This window comes from Amblyomma maculatum, chromosome 11 (assembly GCF_055883805.1).
Source record: "Amblyomma maculatum isolate TAMU_Amacu chromosome 11, ASM5588380v1, whole genome shotgun sequence".
Taxonomy (NCBI): Eukaryota; Metazoa; Arthropoda; class Arachnida; order Ixodida; family Ixodidae; genus Amblyomma; species Amblyomma maculatum.
In genome coordinates, this window is record NC_139354.1 from 42,123,507 (window position 1) to 42,129,506 (window position 6,000).

The 6,000-nt window shown below is 44.5% G+C and overlaps 1 protein-coding gene across 1 annotated transcript in view; it reads right to left on the reverse strand.

The window, feature by feature from the left end:
• The window catches only part of LOC146173641 (excitatory amino acid transporter-like), a 122,002-nt gene extending 116,301 nt beyond the window's left edge, over positions 1–5,701 (reverse strand). Inside the window, exon 1 of the mRNA XM_084583767.1 lies at positions 5,088–5,701. The gene's annotated coding sequence lies outside the window, so the exon portion shown is untranslated. The remainder of the gene's footprint in view (positions 1–5,087) is intronic.
• Between the last annotated feature and the right edge of the window lie 299 nt (positions 5,702–6,000).

Below are 6,000 nucleotides of genomic sequence, written 5' to 3' on the forward strand. Positions count from 1 at the left end.
TATACGGGGTGTCGTGAAGTTGACAATGGCTACATCTACAAACACATGATAGGCAAAGGAGGGTAACGCGTGCTTTTTGTGTCGATATTTTGTGTATGATATTCGGCTCCCCTTTTGGCGTGGGCCCGATTCCTGTAGGTATTTGAGTCCACTTACAGAGCGAGCCATAATTAAGGCCTTCGTGATGGCCTCCGTGGTCGGTCAACGTTTCTATTTTTGTTTTACGTTTCAAGAGAGTTTCATGCTTCAGCACTGACACACTTTTATTTTTGTAATCTTCTATAAATTTCATTTGTTGTACGTTTGTTATTAATTACCTGAAACTTCCTGTTCGCCGGTTTGTAATGACTTTACTTTTAGTGTGTGTGCGTGCATGCATGCGTCTGATTTCAAATTATTTTGCAATTTTATATTTATTCTCGCGTTTACTAGCGTTTCGCCCAACAAGTCTAATGTGTCATCTTAATCAAAAGTAATGATTTCATTGCGTGTAGTTACTGCCTCAAGTACGTTTTAACACTGCATGAATAAATACCTTTCTTACTGAATGGAACGCTCAGTTTGCACACTAGAATTAATTTTATTGAAATTGAACTCTGAAAGTAAATATGTCTTATTGAAATTATCCATCCAGCGGAAAACCATTCATAACAAAAGAAACCTTGCTATTTTCATAAATAGCTAAGTAGTAAGGCATTGCGGCTAACGGGCAGACTTTCGACCTTCGTTAACGGAATTTCTTGTATATTTTCTTGTCGCTCCATTTTCAATCCAGAATAATCGCTGATGATTGAATATACAAAAATGAAACAAAATCATTGCGCACGACAATTAATTTTGAGATGTTGCATCGGTACGGATGGTAAACACGCGCCTAATTTGCTCGGCGCCACCGTGCGACGGAATCCAGGTAGGCCGAGGGTGACAAGCCCCGGCAGAAGCTTACTTGAGAAGTCTAGATGGACGCCATCTTGGGATGCGTTTCAATTTTCACGAAGCTTTCTAAGAAGGCAACTTCACCAAAGTCAGCATCGATGCGGGCTACTTTTATGTCTAACCGGGCGGAACAATATCTAGGTCTGCTGAGCAGCAAGATGTGCTCTTCGAGAGCGCCGCAGTATGCATGTGCATCATCATAATCACCATGATCATCATCGCCACCACCATCAGCTGGACTATACCCACTACAGGGTGAAGGCATATTCATCATCATAGTCATTTACTGTCCCTTACGGGCCCCTTTCGGGGTATTAGATAAGGGGGGAACGAAACAAAAAACAACGTACCAACAAAAGGTCATGATCAATGTAACAAAATACCACAAAAGCACGAAGAGAAGCAAAAAACGCACATAGTACTGAACAAGGCTTATCAATATGTGAAGAACATAAAACTTGCTGGCGAGAGGTTCAGGCAGCAGGGAATTGCAGAATAAAGATCAGTATAAGAAAAAAAAAAACACATGAATATGAACTCAACAAAATAAGCCAGTAAACTTTGGAGATATCTCAACAACATTTCAACAACAACAACAACAACATATTACTCCAAATTAACCCGGTCCTGTACTAGCTGCATCCACTCGATCCCTGCGAACTTCTTGACCTCATCCGCCCAACTAACTTTCTGTCACCCCCTGCTACGCAAGGGATCTGCGGACAGTTACCCTCCCTCCATTATTCAAAGTTTCAAAAAAAAAAAAAAAAAAAACAATACTAGAATAGTTATTGATAAGTTTCAGTTCAAATTTTATACCGCGAGGTGGTGTGATGAGTAGAGTAGACATTTTATAATATTTGAACATGTATTGGGGCGTCTAGTATGACGTCTAGAAAGCGTTCTTGCCAGAGGCTTAAAGAAACGGAACGCACACCTAGTCGCATACATAGGAGAAAGATCAAACACTGACAGAATTCCGTCACGTACAACCCTCTGCTTCTTATTCCACTCCACGCGCGCTTGGCGGCCATCTTCTGCGACAGATCCTGCTCTTTTCGATGTATCTTTTTATTTTAGAGGAGGGAAGCTAGAAATCGTACTCTTCGTGCCGAATACCGTCAACGAACATCCACGGCCAGCTATAGTTGATGGCAAGACACACGTCCCAGCAACTGTATATCTAAGATTTTTCTTTTTTTTGCTGTTGTTTATTGTTGTTGCTTGACGTTCACTGACGAGTGTGTATCACAGGGGATGCGTTTGCACTTGTCCCCTCCCCCCCCCCCCCCCATCTCCTCACCATTTTAATTTCTGGAGAAGCCCCTGCAAGCGGTTTGAAGCCTTTGATAAGCCGTGGGAAAACGTCGCGCGTGAGTTGTGCACTACTTTCAAGATAGGTGATCCTTTTCGTGATATTTTCGAGCGTACTGAAAAGACGCGAGAGTGCAATGTACTCTAACCTCTGCAGCTACACTGACAAAGAAAAACTTAACTGTAGCTATCATAGCGACGTCCATCCGAACTGCGCACTCTGGCAAAACCTGCATGCAGCGGATGCGCGATCATAGGCTGCTTCGCTGTTCGCCACGTGCTTCAATTTCGTGTTTCCTCCCAGTTGTGCGAAGCGCGGCATACAGGGCCTCTACCGGCCACAGGTGCAAGGATGAAAGATACCGCATGCACTCGAATCTAACCATCTATTTGTGTTTTGCCGAAATTGTCACTTATCACTGATGGAACTGAAGTCCCAAAAATAATAATATATAAGAGAAATGCGCAACAACTTAGACAGGACACAGGAAGAAACACATACAACAGTTCACGTGTCCTGTGTCCTAAGTTGTTGCGCATTTCTCTCATATACTATGCAGAACCAACTAGCCCGACAACACGCTCTTCCCAAAAATAATACTTGAGCATTATTCTTTTTCCTGTTATGTTGTTCTGAAATATAATGCTATCAAATACAATACGACGAATTTCAAAGGATGGTTATATTCAAGTGAACACGGTAATCAATGAGTGCAGCTGCCAGCAGGGCCGTTCAGTAACGAACTCTGTCTCCATTACATACAAGGACAGATGTTATCTTCAAAGCATTCATTTTGAATGACATTACGACAGATCCATAAGCATATTCGGAATCGAGTTTGTAACAACTCCGATGGCACCCATCTACGCGTTTTTCGGTGTAGGCACTTAACCATGGAAGCATCAGTAGGCCTCATGTGAGTTGGCATTCCTTGCAGACAAAGCCTATGAACAAATCGAAAGCGGTGTACAGGCTTTAAATCCGTGTGTATTAAATGCCTCCCCCCCCCCCCCCCCCCCCATTCGGTTATCTACAAGCTTGCTCAGCTATCTGCAGAAAGCGAGAATGCCTAAGACGCAATGATATCCAATAAGTCTTACATCTAGTCCTAACCAGAGCCCATTCTAGTTAATTAGAGTAGGAAACCGATACTTCCAGAGAGCCGCAGTGTCCCACGTTTAAAGGGAGGAACTCCGATGTATAAAATACCGTGTCATCTTTTCATCTTTTCTTATAGCGATTGATCAATGACTATCACGTTAAAGGAGTTCATCAGTAAAGCCAGTGATATCGGCCCTAACATACACAGTGCATGTTTACCGCTGGCATCTTATATTGAAATGGCCCACTAATCAACCGGAAGCTATACTCTCTTGATTGCCCATAGATGGCAAGGCCGACATCCCCTTCCTTTCCTGATAAACATCACAACCATGACCTCGAATTATACGCCCATACTTATTATCGTCCAAAGTGAAAGCAGCTCTGAACATCAAGCTTTTCTATGCGAGCTCTCGCTACGTTAACCGTGAGACAAAAATTTCCAGTGAGAAATCCCATCACAAACATGCAGGTATCATAGCCATTTAGTTATTTCATATGTAAAGTAACCTCCAGCGACATATCCGGTTGAAATTCACGTGCTAAAAACAGACTTTAGCGTCATCATATCACGAAACACACGAGCAGGGTAGAAGTCAACATCCAAACCACGTGCTACAAAACGCATGTCGCTTCGGCACGCCCCAGCTGTGAGCGATGCCGGCAAAATTTGACATTCTTCTCTTTTCAGTTGATCCCGAAGAACGTCGTGGCCAGGAGTGTATTACCTAGGGCTTCTGTAACGATGTGTACAAAACTCTAGTTTAACATTTCGCGCGTGCGAGTGTTGTACCGCACAGCTTTCAATTTGAGCGTCGACGTGTGACACTGACTATTCTTTAAGCTTTGAAGCAATAAGGAACGTTATTAAAAAAAAGCTCTAATATTACAGACCATCGTTGCCCAAATGGCACGCGCTTAGTCCGATAACACTGCTGCTGTTCTATGAGTCAACGTATTAGGGCAGCCGTTTGCTGCTGCGAACAAACATTACCTGCTTAAGGAGTGCTAGTAACTGGAATCAAGTACGCTTTATCGAAGCGTAATATTAGTTAAGGCGAGCAATCTAAAGAGGAATAACTTTATGGCAATGTCAGACATATGACGTCAAAAGCATTATGCGTACACATTCACAATAGTATATAACAAAAACACAAGGTTTCCAGCATAAATCACTAGCATACTGTATTAACCCACAATTTACAAGCCTGCCATTATCGGCACCCTCACCACACGAATACCTTACTTTCTGACAAGCTGCAACTTTCAATGAAATTATGCATCAATTCTAAGTAGCCAAAACCACGCAGTCTTGGGTATTCGGTTCGCAAGACGTGCACTAAATACTCATGTAGATGGGGCACCTGATGACACAAGACTCCATGGAGCAAAGCTTCATTAAATCCTATATGTGAGCTGAAAGACATTTTTTATATTTTTTTTTCTCGCAGAACATGGGCTAATTTTGCTCTCAAAATCAGTTCAAAGCATGCTTTTAAACGTCCTGCGGTGCATTTACCAGAGTTCCATGTTTTCAAAAATAACTGTAAGCGTTAGGTAGAGTTACCAAGTCTTGAACTCGTGACGCTACACTCCTCGGCTTACACTTACCCGAACTAAAACGCAGCAAGTGGAGTTCCCTAGTACACCTACGTTTCTTAACAAATCGACATAGGGTCTAAACAACGAGAAAGAATAATTTAAAAATAAACTGAAAGCAGGAATGTAATCTGACCTCAGTGAAGTCACTCTTCTTGCCAACCGCAGCGGAGGACCTGTCGATGCGTCTCTGAGTAGAACAGAAGTAGCTTGAGCAACACACCGTCAACACGACACTACCGTAGGTCGACTCGACGATGTCGTCTTCAGCCACACCAAAAGGGAGGCACAAGAAAGATAGTAGGAAACAACACCGCAGAAGAAAAAAAAAAAGATATGAGCTCGATCGGAGTAGCAAAATCCACCGATGAAGGCTCGTTAATCCGTCAAATGGTGACGAAGAGTGTGGACGACGTGGAAGACTTGGAGGAGCTGCTCGGGTGGCCCGGAGCAGCAACGGCGCTTCTCTCAACCTTGCAGAATTAAAAACTCCCTGCGATCTCTCTCCTCTGCCGCCCTCTCGGCGCTAGCTCGCGCTGAACGGCCGCGACAGACACACAAGACGGCAGCAGCGGCGGCAGCAGCGACAGCGTGCGTGCGCGGCGACGGCGGGAGCCTCGACAGCGCGAGTGGATAGATTGCGCGGTCCGCAGCTTCTTTCTTTTTCTCTCTTTCTATCTTTCCTTCCTGCTTTCTTTTTTTTTTCGCGCTTTGGTCCCTTCACGGCCGTCCGCGCCGAGCGCACAACCCCCTTTCTCACTTGCGCTCCTGGCGCGCGCTTCCATCCTTTTTGTACCTCCCGAAGCGCGCAGGCGCCGAGCGTGAAGGAGAGAAGGGCGGGCGAGAGGAGAAGCCGGCTCGGAAGCCGGCCGAGAAGTCGAGTCAAGACTCTGCCGCCTGAGCATCCGGACGTTAGGTTTATTCACAATACAAAAAAAAGTGACGAGGAAACCGAACAACTGAGGAAAGAAGCTGTAGCACCTCTACAGCGAGGGGCAAGCAAGAATCCTCCAAGGAAGCCGAGCCGAAGCCAACGACGCTGTGCTTAA